Consider the following 27,272-nt stretch of genomic DNA (forward strand, 5'->3'; position numbering starts at 1 on the left):
AAGGAACCGGGATTTAAACGTGTTGAAATCAGCGAGCTGGCAGTTGAAGGGGTCAGACAAGAGACAAAAGAGATTAACAGTGTTGAATGCCAGTGAAGGTTCAACAGCCAGGAAACGGGGTTATGTAATCACGGGGTGAATGCCCAAGCAACCTCGGAGCACAATATACGTCAACAGAAGTAATTAAACGGCCTTGGGGTGCCAGTAGGAGAGGGGGGCGGGGTCAGAGGATCGGGTGCAAGCGAGCTCCGCACTGCTGCACTCACCACAGAAGTCTCCGGTCACCGCCGTGCTCTGCCGACGCTCTAATGCGGCAACTCCTCTCGGTTGGCGACCTCCCGCCACTCCGGCCCAGAGGCCCGCACAGCCGCCGGAGGAGCTGCATGACCCCCCTTCCCCTCTGGCAAACACCAGCCCAAATACGGCCGTGGGGTGCCGGTAGGAGAGGGGCAGGGGGTGCAGACTTACCGCGATAGCAGCTCCGGCCAGCATTGTGCCGACGGCCGATTTTGATGCTGTGGAGACTCTGGTGTTCCGCGGCTGTGTGGTTTGTGCCTCTCAGCAGGAAGAAGGGAGCCGTAAGGATGCCGCCGAAGACAGTTTCCTGGGGAGAACGGAACATCTCGAACATCCGCTCAGCCCCAGCTCCATGAAAAAATGGCGGCCGCAAACATGAGGCAAAAAAAAAAAAAAAATAAACACCCACCGCCGCAATGACGTTCTTCAAGGGGCGGAAAATGAAGAAAAAAATCCAAAAAAAAAAAATCGCCGGAACGCCCACGAATCGCCTCGGACCATGACGGACAGATCTCACTTCCAATGGCTAGCCTCCATTTATGGAGCTAGCCAATGGAAGTGAGAGGCGGGACAAAGGCACATACTATTCTCAAAAGATTTCGCCTGCGCGAACGCTGCTGCGCAGCGGATCGCTAGGCAAAACCTAAAAATCTCTAAGCGGTACACTCCTGTGTCAAGGTATTAACTTGCATGGAGCCTGCGAAGGGTCATCAAATAACCTTTCATGTCACCTGCATGGCACACCTGCAACACAGATAGAGCCATTTTTCAGACAGCTTTCTAACGGCAGCTAGTTCTAATAAGTGACCACAGCTGTTGTGGCATGGTGCCAGGAAAAGCCTATCTCGTGAGCGTTACTTCCATGGTCACTTGCTGTATGCAAGTATTGTATCCAAACAGCAATCCAGACATGGAGGCGGCAATATGGCCTTCTTTGAATATCTCTTCTATTCGAATTGATACTTTAAGCAGAATGAAGTCTATTCTTTTACAGACAACTGTGCCTTTAACCTCGTCCAAAGAGACGTATGATCTGCAAGTTGCAAGGACAGCAGCAGAGATACATACCCTATTATCAACAAATTGCCCCGTCCAGTTCGTAGAAATGTTAGGTCAAATTTTAAACATGTCTGATACCAGTGGCATCGCACATGTATTTAAGACAATTTTTTCGGGACTGTTAGCACCCTTTGAAACAGTTCTGGGCATTTTCTCGAATTTTGTGCATTCCTTTTTCGGCTGCCTGCCTCTTCTTTTGGGACTCATAGCAGGAATTTTATTTTTGATCCTTCTGCTCCGATATGGCAAGCCAAGCCACAGACAAAACTCCAGCTACAATGGAAGAAACGATCCTAGCAATACGCTACCGAGACCGAATCACTAAAGTCCTCGGATTAGCCCGGCTAAGAGATCTGAATACAACCCGGTTTCTTTAATTCAGACCAATCTGGCAAGATTGCATCTTACCTGTGCTTCGATGTCTGCTATGCGGAGAAGAATGCGTGTTAGACGTCTGTCTTACACTACCAATGGATATCGATACTTTGCTAGGCTCGGTAACGACTCATGCAACGTGTTGGCCCCAGCGGCTACCTATTCTGATGACGGCATTCGTTGAGACTTCACCATTACGAGTAGGTGGCGGTGAAGTACGAGAGGAAAGCAGCACCAAACAGGTACAACCTTCTGTGAGCATTGCTGATCCCGACATCGATGATAACAATCATTCTCACATATGTACAATTTCAGCATTTTCGAACTTGGTCGCACTTTCACCTGATGTTATAGACCAATTTTTCACAAGCCTGTCTGATATGATGTTCTTTCCTAACGACGAGAATAACTTTTAAAACAACGAGCACATAGCGTTCCCTGAACTCTGAATTCGGCCTTCAGTTTGATAAACAACACTACTGAAAACAATTGGAACTATTTTTTCCCCTGAAAGCGAAATTATTTTTTCCATTTCCAAAATATTTACCTTTTTTTCTGGCACATGGTACTCTGCTTAAAGTAGAACTATTCTTAGAGAACAGAGCTTCTATTTTAGAGACACTAGAGACAATATTTTACCTCAGCCTCTAGCACCTGTACAGTATTGTATAAATATGTGATGAAATGGTCTCGACCTTCTTTTCTGTATTCAGAGCCATTTCAAATGCAATTTTCGCAATTCATTCAGCCAATATTTATATATGCATTTCCCGAATGATCACACTGCTTGAAAAGCGTACAGTATAAATACCCATTTTCGTGTATTTACCAAATACCATTTCAAATGCAATATATGTATTTTGGGGTGGGTTGGAAAACACACATGCATTGTTATATGTTTAGTATTGCTTAGTATTTAGTAATGATGGACATTAATACGTGGAGTGGGTGTTGTGGTTCTATCTAGGACCCTAATTCGATATTCCCGATGTATGCCCTTATATGGTTATAACAAATAATATCCTTATAAAGGCATACGAATCATATCCATATTTAGTAATAGCCAATGCGGTCCAAATACGGCAAGGCTACTCCCATAGACTCCTAGAAAGTACAACGCGTTCTTTAAACAAACCAAGCCTCCAGCAGCCCGGGAAATCCCCCTGCTTTTGTTTTGATTTGCACAAGAACTCCTGGAGTCCAGAAAGAACTGTTAGTTCTTAGTGACGTCGTATGTCCAACCTTACGTCAAACACGGCACCTTTCAGGTATAAATATACCAACGTTGCCTTAAGCAAAGACACGGTGGTTTGGAGCAGAGCGGCTATCTACTTGCCTGAAGCCCAGCTGATGCGAGAGCCGAAGGAAGCCGACCCTCCCATTTGACGCACTGAGAGAGACGCTGTCTTTGTCTCCAGCCGAGAAAATCCAGCTCCGGTGTTTCCAGTCACCCTTGCGGGTTTGCTGGGAGATCGAGTTCTGAGAGAGAGATACAAGACCTCCTACATTCTATTACCAAGGTACGGAGCTGATTAAACCCTTAAGAGAATTCTTGATTCAGATTCTTGGCAAAAACCACTTAACTTAAACTACAACTTACTTACTCCTTCCCACGCATTAGGCTTAGGTCAGGTACACCGGGGTAGGCGTATCTTAGAAGCACCAGTTGAGTACGTTAGTCAATGTGTTTATGTATGTATATATTTTATCCGTTTTAAAGTATCATATGGCTAAGAAACCATATCAATGCTTTTACAGATTTATTTCATAATACTCCTTTTTCTGTACTCACTTTACTTCATGATAAGCATTGCAATTGTTGCAACTCACTTCTCTTGCACGAGAAAGAAGACTGCTCAATAAATAACACCTTTTATTGAAAACGCCCGCATGCACGATTGACTGAGTGAAATAGCTGTCTATTGTTTTCACACGACTAGAGATATACTCTTTATTCTGAGGGAGCAAAGTTGTCATGTTTATGCGGTTAACAAAAAGACAAACGGAGTGGTGGAGGGTCCTAGGGGAATTTGTTTATAGACTGAAAAAGTACCTTGTCCCCCAACTTCACAGCAAAAAACACGAGAGGTACTAAGAGTCTAGAAATGAGAAGTCTACTGGAACCTAATTGTGTCCCGTATTCATGTTCAGACCACACCGTTAATCTAAACAAATGACAGTGTCATGTCAGAGAAGTGAGACAGAGAAGATACAGAGTCTGAAAGTACCTCTCGTGTTTTTTTTTGATGTTTATGCGGTTGTCAGAAACTAATCCCTTCTTGTCTAATCAGGAGATTTAACTCTTTCCTGGACATTCGAGAACGTTTCTAGTGACCTCTGAGCTAGCTGGCAAACCTAATTAAGTCTAACATAGTCAGTAGAGACCTAGATGACCTCAGTCCTACGTCTAAACTGCTGTCTATGTTATTCCAATGCGCAGAGCCTATTGGGAATATAGGAACTACACTACACATGCGCACCTGTGTATCAAACACTACAGGAGCCTACACTGGGCTGTGATCCCTGCACACCTGTGTATCAAACACTGCAGGAGCCTACACTGGGCTGTTCTCCCTGCACACCTGTGTATCAAACACTACAGGAGCCTAAACCTGGGCTGTGCTCCCTGCACACCTGTGTATCAAACACTACAGGAACCTACACCCGGGCTGTGCTCCCTACAAACCTGTTTATCAAACACTACAGGAGCCTACACCTGGGCTGTGCTCCCTGCACACCTGTGTATCAAACACTACAGGAACCTACACCCGGGCTGTGCTCCCTGCACACCTGTGTATCAAACACTACAGGAACCTACACCCGGGCTGTGCTCCCTACAAACCTGTTTATCAAACACTACAGGAGCCTACACCTGGGCTGTGCTCCCTGCGCACCTGTGTATCAAACACTACAGGAGCATACACTGGGCTGTGCTCCCTGCGCACCTGTGTATCAAACACTACAGGAGCATACACTGGGCTGTGCTCCCTGCACACCTATGTATCAAACACTACAGGAACCTACACTGGGCTGTGCTCCCTACACACCTGTGTATCAAACATTACAGGAGCCTACACTGGGCTGTGCTCCCTGCACACCTGTGTATCAAACACTACAGGAGCCTACACTGGGCTGTGCTCCCTGCGCACCTGTGTATCAAACACTACAGGAGCCTACATCTGGGCTGTGCTCCCTGCACACCTGTGTATCAAACATTACAGGAGCCTACACTGGGCTGTGCTCCCTGCACACCTGTGTATCAAACACTACAGGAGCCTACACTGGGCTGTGCTCCCTGCACACCTATGTATCAAACACTACAGGAACCTACACTGGGCTGTGCTCCCTACACACCTGTGTATCAAACATTACAGGAGCCTACACTGGGCTGTGCTCCCTGCACACCTGTGTATCAAACACTACAGGAGCCTACACCTGGGCTGTGCTTCCTACACACCTGTGTATCAAACACTACAGGAGCCTACACTGGGCTGTGCTCCCTGCGCACCTGTGTATCAAACACTACAGGAGCCTACATCTGGGCTGTGCTCCCTGCAAACCTGTGTATCAAACATTACAGGAGCCTACACTGGGCTGTGCTCCCTGCACACCTGTGTATCAAACACTACAGGAGCCTACACTGGGCTGTGCTCCCTGCACACCTATGTATCAAACACTACAGGAACCTACACTGGGCTGTGCTCCCTACACACCTGTGTATCAAACATTACAGGAGCCTACACTGGGCTGTGCTCCCTGCACACCTGTGTATCAAACACTACAGGAGCCTACACCTGGGCTGTGCTTCCTACACACCTGTGTATCAAACACTACAGGAGCCTACACTGGGCTGTGCTCCCTGCGCACCTTCACCTGTGTATCAAACACTGAAGAAACCTACGCCTGGACAGGCTCCCTGCACACCTGTGTATCAAACACTACAGGAGCCCACACTGGGCTGTGCTCCCTGCACACCTGTGTATCAAACACTACAGGAGCCTACACTGAGCTGTGCTCCCTGCACACCTGTGTAGCAAACATTACAGAAGCCTACACCTGGGCTGTGCTCCCTGCACACCTGTGCATCAAACACTACAGGAGCCTACACTGGGCTGTGCTCCCTGCGCACCTGTGTATCAAACACTACAGGAGCCTACACTGGGCTGTGCTCCCTGCGCACCTGTGTATCAAACACTACAGGAGCCTACACTGGGCTGTGCTCCCTGCGCACCTGTGTATCAAACACTACAGGAGCCTACACTGGGCTGTGCTCCCTGCGCACCTGTGTATCAAACACTACAGGAGCCTACACTGGGCTGTGCTCCCTGTACACCTGTGTATCAAACACTACAGGAGCCTACACTGAGCTGTGCTCCCTGCACACCTGTGTATCAAACATTACAGAAGCCTACACCTGGGCTGTGCTCTCTGCACACCTGTGCATCAAACACTACAGGAGCCTACACTGGGCTGTGCTCCCTGCGCACCTGTGTATCAAACACTACAGGAGCCTACACTGGGCTGTGCTCCCTGCGCACCTGTGTATGAAACACTACAGGAGCCTACACTGGGCTGTGCTCCCTGCACACCTGTGTATCAAACACTACAGGAGCCTACACTGGGCTGTGCTCCCTGCACACCTGTGTATCAAACACTACAGGAGCATACACTGGGCTGTGCTCCCCGCACACCTGTGTATCAAACACTACAGGAGCATACACTGGGCTGTGCTCCCTACACACCTGTGTATCAAACACTACAGGAACCTACACTGGGCTGTGCTCCCTGTGTATCAAACATTACAGGAGCCTACACTGGGCTGTGCTCCCTGTGTATGAAACATTACAGGAGCCTACACTGGGCTGTGTTTCCTGCACACCTGTGTATCAAACACTACAGGAGCCTACACCTGGGCTGTGCTCCCTGCGCACCTGTGTATCAAACACTACAGGAGCATACACTGGGCTGCGCTCCCTGCACACCTGTGTATCAAACACTACAGGAGCCTACACCTGGGCTGTGCTTCCTACACACCTGTGTATCAAACACTACAGGAGCCTACACTGGGCTGTGCTCCCTGCACACCTGTGTATCAAACACTACAGGAGCCTACACTGGGCTGTGCTCCCTACACACCTGTGTATCAAACACTACAGGAGCCTACACCTGGGCTGTGCTCCCTGCGCACCTGTGTTTCAAACACTACAGGAACCTACACTGGGCTGTGCTCCCTGCACACCTATGTATCAAACACTACAGGAGCCTACACTGGGTTGTGCTCCCTGCACACCTGTGTTTCAAACACTACAGGAGCCTACACTGGGCTGCACTGCCTGCAGACCTTCACCTGTGTATCAAACACTACAGGAACCCACACTGGGCTGCACTGCCTGCAGACCTTCACCTGTGTATCAAACACTACAGCAGCCTACACTGGGCTGTGCTCCCTGCACACCTGTGTATCAAACACTACAGCAGCCTACACTGGGCTGTGCTCCCTTCACACCTGTGTATCAAACACTACAGGAGCCTACACTGGGCTGTGCTCCCTACACACCTGTGTATCAAACACTACAGGAGCCTACACTGGGCTGTGCTCCCACCACACCTGTGTATCAAACACTACAGGAGCCTACACTAGGCTGTGCTCCCTGCGCTCCTGTGTATCAAACACTACAGGAACCTACACTGGGCTGCACTGCCTGCACACCTGTGTATCAAACACTACAGGAGCCTACACTGGGCTGTGCTCCCACCACACCTGTGTATCAAACACTACAGGAGCCTACACTGGGCTGGTCTCCCTGCACACCTGTGTATCAAACACTACAGGAGCCTACACTGGGCTGTGCTCCCTGCGCTCCTGTGTATCAAACACTACAGGAACCTACACTGGGCTGCACTGCCTGCACACCTGTGTATCAAACACTACAGGAGCCTACACTGGGCTGTGCTCCCACCACACCTGTGTATCAAACACTACAGGAGCCTACACTGGGCTGGTCTCCCTGCACACCTGTGTATCAAACACTACAGGAGCCTACACTGGGCTGGTCTCCCTGCACACCTGTGTATCAAACACTACAGGAGCCTACACTGGGCTGGTCTCCCTGCACACCTGTGTATCAAACACTATCACACTTTGACAAGAGACGGTAGGAGCCCACCCATGACAGGGTAAAGTCCCCCCAGCCACCCCAGGACCCCGCAGCTGCGCCCGCCCCTACAGGACAGCGCCCCCTGTGCCAGGGGGGGCTCACCCTACACACGAGGGCGGTGCTGGAAACCGGCTCGGACCACAAGACCCAGAATGCACCGCAGTCACACGCCAGTGTGTGTGGAGCCAGGCGCAGCCCCGGCGGAGCAGGGTCGCCCCACTCCAGCCCCCCAATGACCCCCGCACCCCCTGCTCCCCCCACGAGGCTCACCGCAGCACGAGCGGGTCCGATCAGAGGCTCCGGGGCCCAGAGTCCCCCCTTGTAGACCCCCAGGCAGCCCTCCCGGCGGAGCTGAGCTGTGCTGAGCTGAGCTTTGCTGTGCAGGCGAGATGTGTGCGCAGCAAAACAACACGCAGGAGCGGTGGCAACAAAGAGGAGGAGCAGAGCTCCCACTGCAGGCCCGGAGGACCCACTGCAGGGGGGGGGGGGGGGTGAGCAGGCGGGGGGGGGGGGAGGAGGGGGGGGGGCTGAGCAGGCAGAGGGGAGGGGGCTGTGCAGGCAGAGGGGAGGGGGGCTGAGCAGGCTGGGGGGCAGAGCAGGCAGAGGGGAGGGGGCTGTGCAGGCAGAGGGGAGGGGGGCTGATCAGGCAGAGGGGAGGAGGGGCTGAGCAGGCAGAGGGGAGGGGGGGCTGAGCAGGCAGAGGGGAGGGGGGGCTGAGCAGGCAGAGGGGAGGGGGCTGTGCAGGCAGAGGGGAGGGAGGAGAGGGGGGCTGAGCAGGCAGAGGGGAGGGGGGGGCTGAGCAGGCAGAGGGGAGGGGGGGCTGAGCAGGCAGAGGGGAGGGGGGCTGATCAGGCAGAGGGGAGGGGGGCTGATCAGGCAGAGGGGAGGGGGGCTGATCAGGCAGAGGGGAGGGGGGGCTGATCAGGCAGAGGGGAGGGGGGGCTGATCAGGCAGAGGGGAGGGGGGGCTGAGCAGGCAGAGAGGAGGGGGGCTGAGCAGGCAGAGGGGAGGGGGCTGTGCAGGCGGAGGGGAGGGGCTGTGCAGGCGGAGGGGAGGGGCTGTGCAGGCAGAGGGGAGGGGCTGAGCAGGCAGAGGGGAGGGGGGGCTGAGCAGGCAGAGGGGAGGGGGGCTGTGCAGGCGGAGGGGAGGGGGCTGTGCAGGCAGAGGGGAGGGAGGAGAGGGGGGCTGAGCAGGCAGAGGGGAGGGGGGGCTGAGCAGGCAGAGGGGAGGGGGGGCTGAGCAGGCAGAGGGGAGGGGGGGCTGAGCAGGCAGAGGGGGGGGCTGAGCAGGCAGAGGGGAGGGAGGAGGGGGGCTGAGCAGGCAGAGGGGAGGGGGGGCTGAGCAGGCAGAGGGGAGGGGGGGCTGAGCAGGCAGTGAGGAGGGGGGGCTGAGCAGGCAGAGGGGAGGGGGCTGTGCAGGCGGAGGGGAGGGGGGCTGAGCAGGCAGAGGGGAGGGGGGCTGAGCAGGCTGGGGGGCAGAGCAGGCAGAGGGGAGGGGGCTGTGCAGGCAGAGGGGAGGGAGGAGAGGGGGGGGCTGAGCAGGCAGAGGGGAGGTGGGCTGAGCAGGCAGAGGGGAGGGGGGGCTGAGCAGGCAGAGGGGAGGGGGGGCTGAGCAGGCAGAGGGGAGGGGGGCTGAGCAGGCAGAGAGGAGGGGGGGCTGAGCAGGCAGAGGGGAGGGGGGCTGAGCAGGCAGAGGGGAGGGGGCTGAGCAGGCAGAGAGGAGGGGGGGGGCTGAGCAGGCTGGGGGGCTGAGCAGGCAGAGGGGAGGGGGCTGTGCAGGCAGAGGGGAGGGAGGAGAGGGGGGGCTGAGCAGGCAGAGGGGAGGGGGGGCTGAGCAGGCAGAGGGGAGGGGGGGCTGATCAGGCAGAGGGGAGGGGGGCTGATCAGGCAGAGGGGAGGGGGGCTGATCAGGCAGAGGGGAGGGGGGCTGATCAGGCAGAGGGGAGGGGGGGCTGATCAGGCAGAGGGGAGGGGGGGCTGAGCAGGCAGAGAGGAGGGGGGGCTGAGCAGGCAGAGGGGAGGGGGGGCTGAGCAGGCAGAGGGGAGGGGGGGCTGAGCAGGCAGAGGGGAGGGGGCTGTGCAGGCGGAGGGGAGGGGCTGTGCAGGCGGAGGGGAGGGGCTGTGCAGGCGGAGGGGAGGGGGGCTGAGCAGGCAGAGGGGGGGGGGGCTGAGCAGGCAGAGGGGAGGGGGGCTGTGCAGGCGGAGGGGAGGGGGCTGTGCAGGCAGAGGGGAGGGAGGAGAGGGGGGCTGAGCAGGCAGAGGGGAGGGGGGGCTGAGCAGGCAGAGGGGAGGGGGGGCTGAGCAGGCAGAGGGGGGGGCTGAGCAGGCAGAGGGGAGGGAGGAGGGGGGCTGAGCAGGCAGAGGGGAGGGGGGGCTGAGCAGGCAGAGGGGAGGGGGGGCTGAGCAGGCAGTGAGGAGGGGGGGCTGAGCAGGCAGAGGGGAGGGGGCTGTGCAGGCGGAGGGGAGGGGGGCTGAGCAGGCAGAGGGGAGGGGGGCTGAGCAGGCTGGGGGGCAGAGCAGGCAGAGGGGAGGGGGCTGTGCAGGCAGAGGGGAGGGAGGAGAGGGGGGGCTGAGCAGGCAGAGGGGAGGTGGGCTGAGCAGGCAGAGGGGAGGGGGGGCTGAGCAGGCAGAGGGGAGGGGGGGCTGAGCAGGCAGAGAGGAGGGGGGGCTGAGCAGGCAGAGGGGAGGGGGGCTGAGCAGGCAGAGGGGAGGGGGCTGAGCAGGCTGGGGGCTGAGCAGGCAGAGGGGAGGGGGCTGTGCAGGCAGAGGGGAGGGAGGAGAGGGGGGGCTGAGCAGGCAGAGGGGAGGGGGGGCTGAGCAGGCAGAGGGGAGGGGGGCTGAGCAGGCAGAGAGGAGGGGGGGCTGAGCAGGCAGAGAGGAGGGGGGGCTGAGCAGGCAGAGGGGAGGGGGCTGTGCAGGCGGAGGGGAGGGGCTGTGCAGGCAGAGGGGAGGGGGGCTGAGCAGGCAGAGGGGAGGGGGGGCTGAGCAGGCAGAGGGGAGGGGGGCTGTGCAGGCGGAGGGGAGGGGGCTGTGCAGGCGGAGGGGAGGGAGGAGAGGGGGGCTGAGCAGGCAGAGGGGAGGGGGGGCTGAGCAGGCAGAGGGGAGGGGGGCTGAGCAGGCAGAGGGGAGGGGGTTGAGCAGGCAGAGGGGAGGGGGGGTGAGCAGGCAGAGGGTAGGGGGGCTGAGCAGGCAGAGGGGAGGGGGGCTGAGCAGGCAGAGGGGAGGGGGGCTGAGCAGGCAGAGGGGAGGGGGCGGCTGTGCAGGCAGAGGGGAGGGGGCTGTGCAGGCAGAGGGGGGCTGTGCAGGCAGAGGGGAGGGGGGCTGAGCAGGCAGAGGGGAGGGGGGGCTGAGCAGGCAGAGGGGAGGGGGGGCTGAGCAGGCAGAGGGGAGGGGGGGCTGAGCAGGCAGAGGGGAGGGGGCTGAGCAGGCTGGGGGGCTGAGCAGGCAGAGGGGAGGGGGCTGTGCAGGCAGAGGGGAGGGAGGAGAGGGGGGGCTGAGCAGGCAGAGGGGAGGGGGGGCTGAGCAGGCAGAGGGGAGGGGGGGCTGAGCAGGCAGAGAGGAGGGGGGGCTGAGCAGGCAGAGAGGAGTGGGGGCTGAGCAGGCAGAGAGGAGGGGGGCTGAGCAGGCAGAGGGGAGGGGGCTGTGCAGGCGGAGGGGAGGGGCTGTGCAGGCAGAGGGGAGGGGGGCTGAGCAGGCAGAGGGGAGGGGGGGGCTGAGCAGGCAGAGGGGAGGGGGGCTGTGCAGGCGGAGGGGAGGGGGCTGTGCAGGCAGAGGGGAGGGAGGAGAGGGGGGCTGAGCAGGCAGAGGGGAGGGGGGGCTGAGCAGGCAGAGGGGAGGGGGGGGTGAGCAGGCAGAGGGGAGGGGGGCTGAGCAGGCAGAGGGGAGGGGGGCTGAGCAGGCAGAGGGGAGGGGGGCTGTGCAGGCAGAGGGGAGGGGGGCGGCTGTGCAGGCAGAGGGGAGGGGGCTGTGCAGGCGGAGGGGAGGGGGGCTGTGCAGGCAGAGGGGGGCTGTGCAGGCAGAGGGGAGGGGGCGGCTGTGAAGGCGGAGGGGAGGGGGCGGCTGTGAAGGCGGAGGGGAGGGGGCTGTGCAGGCAGAGGGCAGGGGCTGTGCAGGCAGAGGGGAGGGGCTGTGCAGGCAGAGGGGAGGGTAGCTGTGCAGGCAGAGGGGGGCTGTGCAGGCAGAGGGGAGGGGGGCTGTGCAGGCAGAGGGGAGGGGGGGGCTGAGCAGGCAGAGGGGAGGGGGCTGTGCAGGCAGAGGGGAGGGAGGAGAGGGGGGCTGAGCAGGCAGAGGGGAGGGGGGGCTGAGCAGGCAGAGGGGAGGGGGGGGTGAGCAGGCAGAGGGGAGGGGGGCTGAGCAGGCAGAGGGGAGGGGGGCTGAGCAGGCAGAGGGGAGGGGGGCGGCTGTGCAGGCAGAGGGGAGGGGGCTGTGCAGGCAGAGGGGAGGGGGCTGTGCAGGCGGAGGGGAGGGGGGCTGTGCAGGCAGAGGGGGGCTGTGCAGGCAGAGGGGAGGGGGCTGTGCAGGCGGAGGGGAGGGGGGCTGTGCAGGCAGAGGGGGGCTGTGCAGGCAGAGGGGAGGGGGGCTGTGCAGGCAGAGGGGAGGGGGGCTGTGCAGGCAGAGGGGAGGGGGAGGCTGTGCAGGCGGAGGGGAGGGGGCTGTGCAGGCGGAGGGGAGGGGGCTGTGCAGGCAGAGGGCAGGGGCTGTGCAGGCAGAGGGGAGGGGCTGTGCAGGCAGAGGGGAGGGGCTGTGCAGGCAGAGGGGAGGGCAGCTGTGCAGGCAGAGGGGGGCTGTGCAGGCAGAGGGGGGCTGTGCAGGTGGGGGGAGGGGCTGTGAAGGCAGAGGGGAGGGGCTGTGCAGGCAGAGGGGAGGGGCTGTGCAGGCAGAGGGGAGGGCAGCTGTGCAGGCAGGGGAGGGCTGTGCAGGCGGGGGGGCTGTGCAGGCGGGGGGAGGGGGGCTGTGCAGGTAGAGGGGAGAGGGGCTGTGCAGGCAGAGGGGAGGGGGGACTGTGCAGGCAGAGGGGCTGTGCAGGCAGAGGGGAGGGGGGGCTGTGCAGGCAGAGGAGAGGGAGGGCTGTGCAGGCAGAGGAGAGGGAGGGCTGTGCAGGCAGAGGAGAGGGAGGGCTGTGCAGGCAGAGGAGAGGGAGGGCTGTGCAGGCAGAGGAGAGGGAGGGGAGGGCTGTGCAGGCAGAGGAGAGGGAGGGCTGTGCAGGCAGAGGAGAGGGAGGGGAGGGCTGTGCAGGCATATGTGAGGGGTGGGAGGGCTGTGCACGCAGAGGGGAGTGGAGGGAGGGCTGTGCAGGCAGAGGGGAGGGATGGGAGGACTGTGCAGGGCAGAGGGGAGGGGTGGGGTGTCGTATGCAAACATGGTCAACTCACACAGTCCCTTGAACCCCACTCCTCTCTAACCTGATTCTCCTAGTAACCCTACTATCTACAATATTCCGACCATCTCCTCTGTCAGAATCAAGCATCCACCTAAACCCCCCGAGCATCCCCGTATAAGAACAATATCCCTATCACCCTTCTTAGCCCAAGTGCCCCAGTCACCAAAACAGTCTTGACAGAGCTGCGCTGTCTGCTTCACAACTGCAGATCTGCAATCAAACACAAACTTGAAATCTCCGACACCATCACCCTTCACAACTTAGACATGCTCTTACTCACAGAGACCTGGTTCAAAGATACCTCTCACTCTATGTTTGATCTCCTACTACCCACAGGCTATGCTTTACTTTAGGTGTTGCAGTCATATTTAGAAACTCCCTTCAACTCAAGGCTTTTCCTATCAGCTCCTTCCGCACTTTTGAATGCCTATCTCTTGAGCTTCAATTACACCACCGCTCATCCCTCAGATTCCATGCAATTTACCGCCCGCCGTGTAGCGGCCCTTCGTTTATGGAGGAACTCACTGACTTCATCAGTGACCAATATTCGCAAAGTGATAATCAGACCTTCGTGGGTGACTTCAATCTCCACTGGAGCTTACCGCAAGACTCTTCCGCGAACTTGCTGGCCACCTTCCTCTCTGTTAACGATCTCATCCAACACTGCACAGAATCAACACACTCTAAGGGATCAATCCTGGACCTTGTGATTTCTAAAGCAGGCATGCTTTCTATCGCTACCCCTATTCATGTAGACTGGTCTGACCACCTCCTCATCCCATTCTCTCTTCACCTATCACACTCTATAACTCTTGGCCAACCTAAGAGGGCTACCTCCTGGTTCCAGACTTGTTTTTATTCCTCTGTGCCTAAACTTGTTTTTCCTTCCTGTGCCCAGTTCTCCCGCGGCCCCCGCCCGTTTTTCCCGCCGCTGCGTCCCTGCGGCCCCACCCACCTGCAATCCCATTTGCCGTCCCGCTCCCGCCTCCCAGCTGCTCCTCCATCCCACATCCCTTCATATGGAAGCCGCACAGTGGTGAATGGAGCGACCTATGACCCTGCTCGCAGGCAGGTCGCTCCCCACGCTGCTGCACGGCTCTGCCTGCATTGTTTTTGCCTAATCTTGTATTTTTCCCCTGTGCCTGTACTTGCTTTCTTGCCCAGACTTGTTTTTATTCCCCTGTGCCTCTACTTGCTTTCTTGCCCAGACTTGTTTTTATTCCCCTGTGCCTGTACTTGCTTTCTTGCCCAGACTTGTTTTTATTCCCTATGCCTAACTTGCTTTCTTTCCCAGACATGTTTTTATTCTTCTGTGCCTGTACTTGTTTTCTTGCCTAAACTTGTTTTTCCTTCCTGTGCCCAGTTCTCCCGCGGCCCTCGCCCGTTTTTCCCGCCGTTGCGTCCCCGCCCACCTGCAATCCCATTTGCCGCCCCGCTCCCGCCTCCCAGCTGCTCCTCCCTCCCACATCCCCTCATATGGAAGCCGCGCAGCGGTGAAAGGAGCAACCTATGACCCTGCTCGCAAGCAGGTCGCTCCCCACGCTGCTGCACGGCTCTGCCTGCATTGTTTTTGCCTAATCTTGTATTTTTCCCCTGTGCCTAACTTTCTTTCTTGCCCATACTTGTTTTTATTCCCCTGTGCCTGTACTTGCTTTCTTGCCCAGACTTGTTTTTATTCCCCTGTGCCTGTACTTGCTTTCTTGCCCAGACTTGGTTTTATTCCCCTGTGCCTAACTTGCTTTCTTGCCCAGACATGTTTTTATTCCCCTGTGCCTGTACTTGCTTTCTTGCCCAGACTTGTTTTTATTCCCCTGTGCCTAACTTGCTTTCTTGCCCAGACATGTTTTTATTCCCCTGTGCCTGTACTTGCTTTCTTGCCCAGACTTGTTTTTATTCCCCTGTGCCTGTACTTGCTTTCTTGCCCAGACTTGTTTTTATTCCCCTGTGCCTAACTTGCTTTCTTTCCCAGACATGTTTTTATTCTTCTGTGCCTGTACTTGTTTTCTTGCCTAAACTTGTTTTTCCTTCCTGTGCCCAGTTCTCCCGCGGCCCTCGCCCGTTTTTCCCGCCGTTGCGTCCCCGCCCACCTGCAATCCCATTCGCCTTCCGCTCCCGCCTCCCAGCTGCTCCTCCCTCCCACATCCCCTCATATGGAAGCCGCTACGCGGCCGCGCTCAGCAGGCGTGCCGCTAGCGCACCTAAGGCAAGCCCGTCTGTGCCCGTCCCTGCCTGGACCGCGCCCAGCGCCAAGACCCCTGGACACCACGACGCCCGACACCGCTACGATGCCAGGACCCTCCACACACTCAACACCGGACGATCACACACCTGCTTCCTGGCCGCCCGAAGCGCACCCACGGAGCTTTCACCTGCCGGAACTGCAGCTTCACAAGCATCCGCCCCACCATGCTGCAGACCAGGAAAGAACCCAACCACCTCAGATGCATCCTTCTCAACACCCGCCGCGCCCGAAAACATGCCGTTGAACTCAGGGACCTACTCGACTCAACCTCCCCAGACGTCGCCTTCCTGACAGAGACCTGGCTGAACCCCGCCTCGGCACCCGACATAGCCATAGCCGTCCCGGAAGGCTACAAGATCACCCGCAAGGACCGCACCAACAGAGCGGGAGGTGATCGCCATCGTCCGCAGGAACACTCTGAGTCTCGACCAACACCGACGACACCCTCAGTACTGCCGAACACCTGCACTTCCAGATCCACACCGACCCCAACACCACCCTCAGGGGAACCCTCATCTACAGACCACCCGGACCCCGACCACAGTTCAGCGACTCCATCGCTGACTTCGTCAGCACACACGCCCTCGCCTCCATGGACTACATCCTCCTCGGGGACCTGAACTTCCACCTCGAGAACAATGACGACACCAACTCCCTGATCGACAACCTAGCCAACCTCGGACTCAGACAACTCATCACAACACCCACCCACTCTGCCGGTCACACGCTTGACACCATCTTCTCCGCAAGCCCCCACGTCTCCTTCAACCATACCACCGAACTCCACTGGACTGACCACCGCTGCATCCACTTCACCTTCAAGAAACCCACCACGCACCACCGCACCCAACAGATGCCTCACCGCTGCTGGAGCAAAGTCACCGAAGACCAGCTAACCACCACCTCGCCCAGAGCCCATCCGCCGACCATACCGACCCCGACACCGCCGACCACAACCTCAGACAGTGGATCAATGACTGCGCCAACACCCTCGACCCGTTCAAGAAACCCTCCAACAATCATACCAACAAGAAAGCCAGCTTGTTCACTGAAGACCTCCGGGCCTCCAAGCAAACCTGCTGAAAGCTGGAGAAGATCTGGCTCCGTGAGCGAACGGCGGACAGCCACGCCGCCCACAAGAATGCCACCCGCAGACACCATCATCTCATCAGATCCGCCAAAAGGGCCTCCTTCAAAGACCGCCTAGACAACAACGCGCACAACAGCAAAGAGCTCTTCAACATCGTGAAGGAACTCTCCAACCCCAGCTCCAACATTAACGACGTCCCACCCTTGCAAGATCTGTGCGACTCGCTGACCACCTTCTTTCACCGCAAGATCACAGACATCCACGACAGTTTCAACGCCACGACCGCCCCGACAACCACTGAGACCTCCGCCCCCACGACCACCATCCGCACCAACCGCCTGCTCTACTGGACCAACATCAACGACGATGACACCATCAAGATCATGAACACCATCCACTCCGGATCTCCGTCAGATCCATACCCACACCACATCTTCAACAAAGCCAGCACATCCATCGCACCCCATCTCCGGAAAGTCATCAACACCTCCTTCGAGACAGCAACCTTCCCGGAGAGCTGGAAGCACGCCGAGATCAACGCCTTACTCAGGAAACCCAAGGCGGACCCCAAGGACCTCAAGAACTTCCGGCCCATCTCCCTGCTCCCGGCAAAGGTCATCGAGAAGACCGTCAACGAACAACTGACCCGCTACCTCGAGGAGAACAACATCCTGGACCCTTCTCAGTCCGGGTTCCGCAGCAACCACAGCACGAAGACTGCCCTCATTGCCGCCACCGATGACATCAAGTCCCTGCTGGACAACGGAGAAACGGCGGCCCTCATCCTCCTGGACCTGTCAGCCGCCTTCGACACGGTCCGTCACCACACACTACGAACACGCCTCCACAACGCTGGGATCCAAGAGAAGGCCCTGGACTGGACCACCTCCTTCCTCTCCGGCAGAACACAGAGCGTCCGCCTTCCCCCTTTCCGCTCCGAAGCCAAAGAGATCATCTGCGGCGTACCCCAGGGCTCATCCCTCAGCCCAACCCTGTTTAACATCTACATGGCACCGCTCGCCCACGTCGCCCTTCGGGATGACGTCAACATCCTCTCTTATGCCGATGACACCCAGCTGATACTCTCCCTCACCAAGGACCCCCACACCGCCAAAACCACCCTTCACGAAGGAATGAAGGCTGTTGCTGAATGGATGAGGAACAGCCGACTGAAGCTGAACTCGGACAAGACGGAGGTCCTCATCCTCTGATCCAACCCTTCGGCCTGGGACGACTTCTGGTGGCCGACCGCACTGGGAACCGCTCCAACACCCACCGACCACGCACACAATCTAGGGGTCATCCTCGACTCCACCCTCTCCATGACTTAACAGGTCAACGCAGTCTCCTCCTCCTGCTTCAACACCCTCCGCATGCTCCGTTGGATATACAAGTGGCTCCCCACGGAAACGAGAAGAACAGTCACCCAGGCCCTTGTCAGCAGAAGGTTGGACTATGGAAACGCCCTCTACGCAGGAGCCTTGGCCAAACTCCTGAGAAAGCTCCAACGCATCCAGAAAGCCTCTGCACGCCTGATCCTCAACATCCCTCGCCGCAGCCACATCACACCCCACCTGAGAGACCTGCACTGGCTCCCGGTCAGCAAGAGGATAACCTTTAAGCTCCTCACCCACGCACACAAGGCACTCCACAACACCGGACCAACGTACCTCCACAGATGACTCAGCATCTACACCCCCACTTGCCAGCTCCGCTCCGCCAACCTCGCCCTCGCTACAGTCCCCCACTTCCGAAGAGCGACCTCAGGTGGCAGATCGTTCTCCCACCTCGCCGCCAAGACCTGGAACAACCTCCCCATCCACCTACAGCAGACCCAAGACCTGCTGACCTTCAGAAAACTCCTCAAGACCTGGCTTTTCGAGCAGTAGCAGCATCCCCCACCCCAGCGCCTTGAGACCCTCACGGGCGAGTAGTGCGCTTTACAAATGATATGATTGATTGATTGATTTCTGACTTTACCTTGTTTTATGGCAGTGCTGACTATTGTCTTTGACATGCTTTCATGTTATCTTGCTTTGCAATTCATATCATCACATAGACATAGTGATGTGTAGACCTGAAGCTACAAAGAAGGGTTTGATTATGTCTCTTTCTGTTTCTGACTTTATCTTGCTTAATGGTAGGGCTTGCCTATTGGCTTTGGCATAATCTTATACCTTCTTGCATACTAATTTTGGCTCTTTGCAGGAGTAGAGGCCTATGCTTGAGCAACTCCATATTCTAAACTGTAGCCATCTTCTGAGCCTCTTTAAGTGAGAGGTTATATTTTAGTTTCCATGTGTTGTTCACAAGCAGTGAACCAGAGAGGACCGATTCTTATCGGAGGAATGTGCTCACTCGAAGCCGGAGTCATAGCAAAACGCTTGGCCAGCTGCTTGTTGTGCTCTCTTGGTACGAGGTGGTACAGGAATCCAGTGAGACCTGTAGGTGGAGTTTGCTAGGAACTTCGATGGAGAGCTGCATTCTATATTAGAGAAAGGGGGCCCGAGAGAGGGTGAGATACTGGTCTGGTGGTCTGGTGATACATCACGGTGCAGACGTGCAGTCGTGTTTGTGGAACAGAGAGTCCTGACCGAACCAGAGAGAGAGAAAGAGAGCTGGACCCTTCTTCAGATGCAAAGATGCCTAAGATTATGGTGAGGTGTTCCATGTATATCTAACTTTATCTAACTATGCTTTTATTTTCAGGTTCTATGTATATGTATGTGTTGGTGATTGCTACAAATGTTTACTGTGATATTTAGTTATTTCTTCTTCCTTGTCATCCTATTATCATGTAATAAAAGATCCTTAGAGCATATAATTTGTCCTTATTCATTGTGAAGGAAGGTCAGGCCCCTTTTTTACCAAGTACGTACAGAGGGATGGGTGATTCCCCTCTAATGGGCAATTGTTGATACGGAAGGGAAATTGACTCCCAGCAGGGATGTCTAAATTCTAATTATTCTATCCAATACATTGCTAGGAGGAGCATGCGCTGTGTACCCTCTAGGATGGGGAGGTGTTGTGAATTGTTATTTGCGAGCTCCTCAGCAAAGGTCTTATATGTTGTTAGTGTTTATTCCTTTCTTGGGTAAGTATTGTGAAATGTGGTGTCTTTCTGGATCCTGAGAAAGGATGTGGTAAGTAATGGCCTGGTGACTGACAGAAGCACCAAAATATACAGAAAAGCAGGTCATTACAGTACCACAAACACATCTTCCTTGGGAAAGCGTCGCACTACAGAACCCTCCTTGACTCATCCAAAAATAGACCCAAAAAACTATTCGATCTCATCAAGAATCCTAACTGCTCTCCCCCAACCTCCAAGCTGGAGGATTCTACAAAGAAAGCAACAGATTTCGCTATATTGCTTAACGAAAAAGTGAAATCACTGGTGGATCAGGTCGCTCATTCTATCCCTCCAGAGGAGCGCAAATCCTTAGCCATTTGGCAGAACTTTGACCCCATCCCCGAAGATGCCCTCCTCAATTGCATCCACGTAACAAAGCCCTCCAACCATTCCCTGGACCCCATCCCTAGTGCCATTGCCTTTGACTTCTATACCCCTTCTCTTTCCTATTGGACCACTCTGGTCAACCTCTCCCTCAGTCAAGGCTCCCTTCCTGTCTCCTTCAAAACTTGGCAGGTCACCCCTCTGCTTAAGAAACCCACTGCGGATGCAAATAACCTCAACAACTTCCGCCCCATCACCAACCTACTCTTTCTTGCGAAGATCACAGAAAAATGTGTAGCGAAACAACTCTCTCGTCATATCAAGGACAATGATCTTCTTGATAATTTTCAGTCTGGCTTCATCCAAAACTGCAGCACTGAAATAGCCCTGCTGCAAGTGATTGATGATGCGCTGCGGATACTCGATTCGGGGGGGGGGTCTTGTCTTCTAATTCTCCTTGACCTTTCTGCAGCCTTTGACAATGTCAATCACAACACCCTCCTCAACACTCTCCAACAGAGAACGGGCATGGAGGGCACTGTGCTTAAATGGTTTGCTTCTTTCCTCTCCGATAGATCCCAAATGATCAAAATAGCGAACAGTCTTTCATCTCCTTTGGCGGTAGGTCAAGGTGTTCCTCAAGGCTCTATACTTGCACCCACATTGTTCAATCTCTATCTAGAACCTCTGGGAAATCTCCTTAGTAAATCCGGGATCCACTATCATCTCTATGCGGATGACACTCAAATCTACCTCAAGGTTGCCTCCACTCACGATCTCTCCATCCTAAGTTATACTCTCGACTCCATTCAAAACTGGATGTCAACTCATCAACTAATTCTGAATCCCTCCAAAAATGAATTCCTCCTCCTCGCTTTCTCCTTCCCCGGTTCAAACATGGATGGATCAGATGAATCGACTTAACAATAAACCCATCATTGTCGACAGTGCAAAATCCCTTGGTGTCATACTCGATAAAAAACTAAATTTAATCTCCCACGTCAATTCCATTGCAAAGTCTGCTCGATACCAACTGCCCCTTCTTTGGGGAATTCGTCGCTTCTTCCCGGAGACAGACCTTAAAACAATGGTCCAATCGCTGGTCCTCTCCAGACTGGACTACTGCAATTCTCTTCTTACTGGCCTCCTCAAATCCCATCTGTTCCCCCTTAAATCTGTTCTCCATTCAGCAGCTCGTTTCATTTATGGGGCCAAAAGAAGTGACCACATCACAGCCATGTTACCCACCCTCCGTTGGCTTCCCATCGAGGCAAGATCTATCTACAAGACTGCCTGTATCACCCACAAAGCCTTGCATTCCTCCTCTCCTCACTACCTGGTGAATAAACAAACTCTCTGGAGGCTCTAGACCATCACGTAATGCGGAAAATTTACTGCTCAAACCTCCCACTTTCAAGAAGGAAAGATCGATGGCCCAATCCTTTTCAGGCAACGCAGTGAGAATCTGGAACTCACTTCCGCCTCAGCTCCGGACCACCACCTCCTTCCAGGCCTTTAAAACTGATCTCAAGGTTCTCCTCCATCAAAGACACTTCCAAATTTAATTCACGCCCTCTCTATTACCTGAAGAAAGACCTTCCAGTATTGAATATTCTATTCTCCATGACTATGGAAGTGCCTTCCCAGTGTGTTCTTGTGGTTTGAGTGTCTGCCAAGTATTGCAGCATTATCCTTCTACCTGTGTTTGGTACTCTTTTGTAACATGCACACGTCACTTTTCTCTTGTAACACACTGTTTGCTACCTCTTACATTTTGTTTGCTTTAGATACTTGCACAAGTGCCACCGTTGCCTACGTAACGATTGTTCTTGTGTTTGAGTGTCTACCATTGTTAGAAATGGGTATTTCTGGTTTGCTTTCGCCAAAGCCAGGCAGAAACCACCACTCTAGTCAGGGCAAGGAAGTCACCCGCCAAGATAACCCCTGCTCACCCCCTTGGTAGCTTGGTACGAGCAGTCAGGCTTATCTAGGAAGCGATGTGTGAAGCGTCTGTGCGCGCACTCAGCAACAACACCCAAGGCCCACCACAAAGGAAACTCCACACAAGGTTATATATAAAAAAAGCCTTTGTATTATACCAAACCCATTAGATAATAAACACACAATTTACACTGTGCCAACTGGCACGGGTGGAATTTACAGGGGATTATATACACAGGACAGGGCCACAAGCGTAGCAGGGCTGGTGGCCGTTCTTTTCAAGTCCGCGCTGCAGTGCTCTGGAATTCCCTTCCCCCGGCGATTCGCGCTCTTAGTGACTTGCTCTCCTTCCGCCGAGCCGTTAAAACTTTTTTGTTCCCTTAAGTCTGTTTTTATTACACGGTATTGTCTAGTTATGTTGTGCTGCTACCTTGTCGGGCGCCAGGACGCTCCTTCGCTGGAGCATCTGTGCGCTTAATAAATGTGCATAACATAACATAACATGGACCACTGTCAGGAATAAGCACTTGGTAGAACTAGCACTTTGTAGAGATAACGCTTAGCACATAGAACATATAATAACTGTGGCACCAAATAGCAAATGTAGCACACAACCAGTAATCACTGGTAAAAGGTAAGTACACACTACTTAACCCTAACCACCATAGGCATATATCACGCAGGGAATCATGAACTCACTAGCATAACCTATACTAGGAAAAACAACCTCCTAAGCATAAAAAAACATTCAGAGGTATAGGCAAAAAGGGATTACACATGATGCAGGAATCACATTAGGCAGGTCATCAAATTTGCGCCAAAAATCCCATTACTGACCCCAGGCCAACCTGGCCTCTCAGGGGCTCACAGGCCCAATGTCCAGAATCTCTGGGCGGGCTGCGCAGGCAGCCAAAGAAGAATGCGCAAGGGCCTAAACGTAGTAGTTGCCCACTAAGTGCTGGGCAGCTGGGGAACCTGAGCCTGGCACCAGCGTGCCTCCTGGCTCTCCTCTGGGCTTCCAAATAAACAATAGGGCCCAAAACAATGTGTGAGACTTGCAGTCTCTGACCAAAACAACTGTGCCCTCGGGAGCCTCGTGGGTTCTGAATTAAAATGCTGCCACCACTGGGGGAGCGGCCCGCTGCCAACCGGGGCCGCTCTACCACCAGAAATGCCCCCGTTCACGTTGGAGCCTTTTGGCTCCATCTACTAGAAATGCCCCCGGAATGAAGTTAGCACAACTGGGGGAGGGGGGGGGGGCGGTCACCGGCAATGTGCCCCGACGCCCCCTCTAACTTCAATGTGCCCGAGAGCCTCTTGGGCTTCTAACACAAATATGCCCCCCGCAATAGGTGGAGCCCGACAGGCTCTAAAAACAAATGTGTCACCAGCAGCAACACTACGGTGCAGTCAGCTCCCCCTCACTCACTGGGGCTGCACTGGGAGATTTCTCGGAGTCCCTGTGGGTGGGGGCAGCCTCCAACAACGTGCCTGGGTTCCCTCGTCATCCCCAGGCCCCTCCTCACCTGGTCCTGGAGCACGGGGTAGGCTCCCGTCCGCTACTCTGTTCCCGGTAATGCTGCAGATGGCGGGGTTGGCTCCTGCCTGGCTCTGTCTGCAGGCGCGTTCCACACCGCGGGGCTCTTCCCTAGTACGGGAGTCCCACGGGTCAACCCGCTTACTTCCTGTCGGCTTCTACCGAGCCCCCGTCCTCTTCCAGGTCACCTCCGGCAGTGCAGCGGCTCCCGCAGGCTTCTCACCGCGTCTCGCCTCCTTCCTTGGCAGCGCGGGGGGGGAGCGGAAGGGATGCTGCAGGGCCTGCCTATGGTTGGGCACAGAGCTTCCTGGCCGCTCGGGCCGGCAGGGTGGGCACCTGATCGTTGTTTAAATAAGGGAAGCAGGGTAGGCACCCGCTAGAATCAGTATAACAATGCGGGCAAAATGCAGGGTGGGCACCTGCTTCCCCCTAAATAAAGAGGGCAAGTGGCCAGTAAGACAGCGCTCCTGGCAAGGGGAATAAAGCGCTTCCCAGGCGCTGCAGGGACAAATATAGCGCTCCCAAGCGCTAGGGTCCGCCAAAGTCCAGGGAAAGTATAGCAAAAAGTCCTTAGGAAGGCAGAGGGGGGGGGAAAGGCTGGGCCCAGGGGCCAGCTCACAGGGCCCTCCAGGCAGGGAGGCAGTCCCCAGTGGCGGTTCCTCCTGGCACCCAGCAGCAGCAGGCCCCCCTCGAGTTAGAATCAGGGAAAGAACATTTTACATGGGGTCACAGACCCTTTTTACACACATAAATCCTTTGTCTTTGGGTTGTAGGGTGGGGAAAAACCAGACGCAGCTGGTTTTGGAGCACTCTGTTGTGCTCAGCCCCTCTCCCCATTCACTGGCCAGGCTAGGGACATCAGTCGCACCACAGGGGGCGGAGCCAGCATTGTGTAGGGAAAGCCCAGCCCTATTCAGGTCCCAGATGCACTCCTCCCACCCATCTGGCTGTCAATCTCTCTATTCACCACCGGGGCAGACCCATCCTGACTCCTGGAGCCAGGCACACCAACCATCTCCAGCCAATCACAAGCCAGACAGTCATTTCACCTTTATTACACAGACATGCCAACTTCTAGAAGTTTTTTGAGAAATTATTTAGGAGGAAATAAACGAAAGTGAATGCGTTTATCCTAGCCGTCAATTTTGGCTAATTAGTTTTAATTATTCTTCATGTTTCAATAAATTCCAAAAAAGAACACATAGTCTACTCAACAGACAATCCATTCTTGTGCTATCTTACTAACAATACACATAAGAATACAATTAACATTCTGTCAAATCAATTTCACAATACTGACAAGAAATATAATAACAATAAATCACAAAAAATAACAGAAAAAACAGTTGTGATATGTAAAATAGAATCACTTTTACACAGTTAAACAATACATTATGTTCCGAAAGTGCAATGATGAATTTTTACTAAGACTCCTATGGTCCAGGGATCAGACTATACTTAATATAGTAGCCGACGCGTTTCAAGTCCTGGTTTTTTATATTGCCGGACTCTCATCAGGGCTGGATGAGTCTTTTCATAGAAAGCCAACTGGCCTTTCACCAGCGAAATTTTAAGACCTTCTGTTGTGAGTTCATGCAGTGCTCGCCTAAAAGGTGCTCCTCTAGGGCGTAATGGTCTCAAACCTTCAAATTCATTGATTGAGGTCGTGGTGCATGGGTTCATACAATATTAGGTTGGTTTCAATTCAAGCAGGACGCCACGACTTAGAAATGTTCGGTTCAGTGCCGATTTCAAATCTTTAAACAAAGCATCATGATCGTTTCCAGTGATTCACGACTTAGAAATGTTCGGTTCAGTGCCGATTTCAAATCTTTAAACAAAGCATCATGATCGTTTCCAGTGATTCACTGGAAACAATCATGATGCTTTGTTTAAAGATTTGAAATCGGCACTGAACCGAACATTTCTAAGTCGTGGCGTCCTGCTTGAATTGAAACCAACCTAATATTGTATGAACCCATGCGCCACGACCTCAATCAATGAATTTGAAGGTTTGAGACCATTACGCCCTAGAGGAGCACCTTTTAGGCGAGCACTGCATGAACTCACACCAGAAGGTCTTAAAATTTCGTGGGTGAAAGGCCAGTTGGCTTTCTATGAAAAGACTCATCCAGCCCTGATGAGAGTCCGGCAATACAAAAAACCAGGACTTGAAACGCGTCGGCTACTATATTAAGTATAGTCTGATCCCTGGCCCATAGGAGTCTTTGTAAAAATTCATCATTTCACTTTCGGAACATAATGTATTGTTTAACTGTGTAAAAGTGATTCTATTTTACATATCACAACTGTTTTTTCTGTTATTTTTTGTGATTTATTGTATGAATTGAATTTAAAACATTTGTAGAGCGCAACATACACCCTGCGGTTTCTTGGAGCTGTGTAGACAAAGTTAAGCAAAACGGAGCCGTGGATGGCTGGCCCAAGAAATAACATGAGGCACAATTTACAGAGGAAAAGCTTGTTTAAACAAAAAAAATTTAAGGTCTTTGCGGAAAGAGGAATAATGGGAGGCAAATCGTAAATGGTCAGGGAGGGAGTTCCAGAAGGTAGGAGCCAGAGTTGAAAAATTGGCTCCTCCCCACTTTTTTCGTTTGTAGCGCGGAATTTGGAGGAGAGATTTGGACGAAGATCGAAGCTCTCTGGCTGGAGCATATTCATTAATCAAGGAGGAAATAAAAGCGGGAGCAGAACCCTGGCGAGCCTGAAAAATCATACAACCAATTTTAAAAAGGGAACGTTCCTTGACAGGGAGCCAATGAAGCTCCTTAAGGAGGGGTGTAGAGTGATGAGAGCGCGAAAGACCATACACCAATCGTGCCGCTTGGTTCTGAACCATCTGGAGCTTCCGCAGGCTGTACGCAGGGATGCCGTTGTACAGGGCGTTGGCGTAATCCAGCCACGAAATCACCAGAGCGGACATGATCAGTTTGAGTGCCAGAGGGGAAAAGAAACGAGAAACAGTGCGAATAGTGCGAAGAGTGAGGAAACAGGAGGAGACGACGGAGACGATTTGTGAGTGTAAAGTGAGTTGGTTATTCACTTTAACACCCAGGGTTTTGACTGTGGAGGAAGGAGTGGGGAAGGACCAAAAGAAGGGGGCCAAAAAAAGAGAGTTCCAGGGACTGGAAGAACCACCTATGAGAACCAACTCGGTTTTGTCCGGGTTCAATTTGAGGTGGTTGTGGTTCATCCAGTCCCTGATGAAAATCATAATAGACTGGAAATTAGAAATAGAGTGGGGAGAAGAAGAAAGACTGAAAATGAGCTGGAGGTCATCCGCATAGTTATATACGGCGACCTCCAGCTGCTGGAGCGCAAAGATTAGAGGAAAGATGTATAGGTTAAAGAGTAAAGGAGAAAGTAAGGAACCCTGGGGAACACCACAAGTGACGTGGAGTGGGGTAGTCGTGAAGTCCCCCAACCGAACCGCCTGGGTGCAGTCCCTCAGGAAGGACGATAGCCAGACCAGGGCTGAGCCCTCGATTCCCGCCGCTCTGACACGTGAAAGCAAGATGGTATGGTCCACCGTGTCAAAAGCGGCGGAGAGGTCGATGAGCACCAGCGCCTGATGTTTATTTTGGTCCATGCCATCCCTGAGGTTGTCCAGGACCGACACCACGACGGATTCGGTAGAGTGCCTAGGGCGGAAGCCGGCCTGACGAGACGCCAAGCCTCCATTCACCTCTACAAGGGCGCTGAGTACCGAGGTGACA

General features: G+C 54.6%; 1 protein-coding gene across 9 annotated transcripts in view; it reads right to left on the reverse strand.

Annotated features, from left to right (window-relative positions):
* Positions 1–27,272, reverse strand: part of CIZ1 (CDKN1A interacting zinc finger protein 1) — a 582,047-nt gene that overhangs the window by 459,517 nt on the left and 95,258 nt on the right. Inside the window, exon 1 of one of the 9 annotated variants that reach the window (XM_078646618.1) lies at positions 8,160–8,300. The exons of 7 other annotated variants lie outside the window; for them this stretch is intronic. The gene's annotated coding sequence lies outside the window, so the exon portion shown is untranslated. Of the gene's footprint in view, positions 1–8,159; positions 8,301–27,272 lie in introns of those variants that run through there. One more of the 9 variants, XM_078646625.1, reaches the window with a different exon arrangement.

Source organism: Lissotriton helveticus, chromosome 5_2 (assembly GCF_964261635.1).
Source record: "Lissotriton helveticus chromosome 5_2, aLisHel1.1, whole genome shotgun sequence".
Classification (NCBI taxonomy): Eukaryota; Metazoa; Chordata; class Amphibia; order Caudata; family Salamandridae; genus Lissotriton; species Lissotriton helveticus.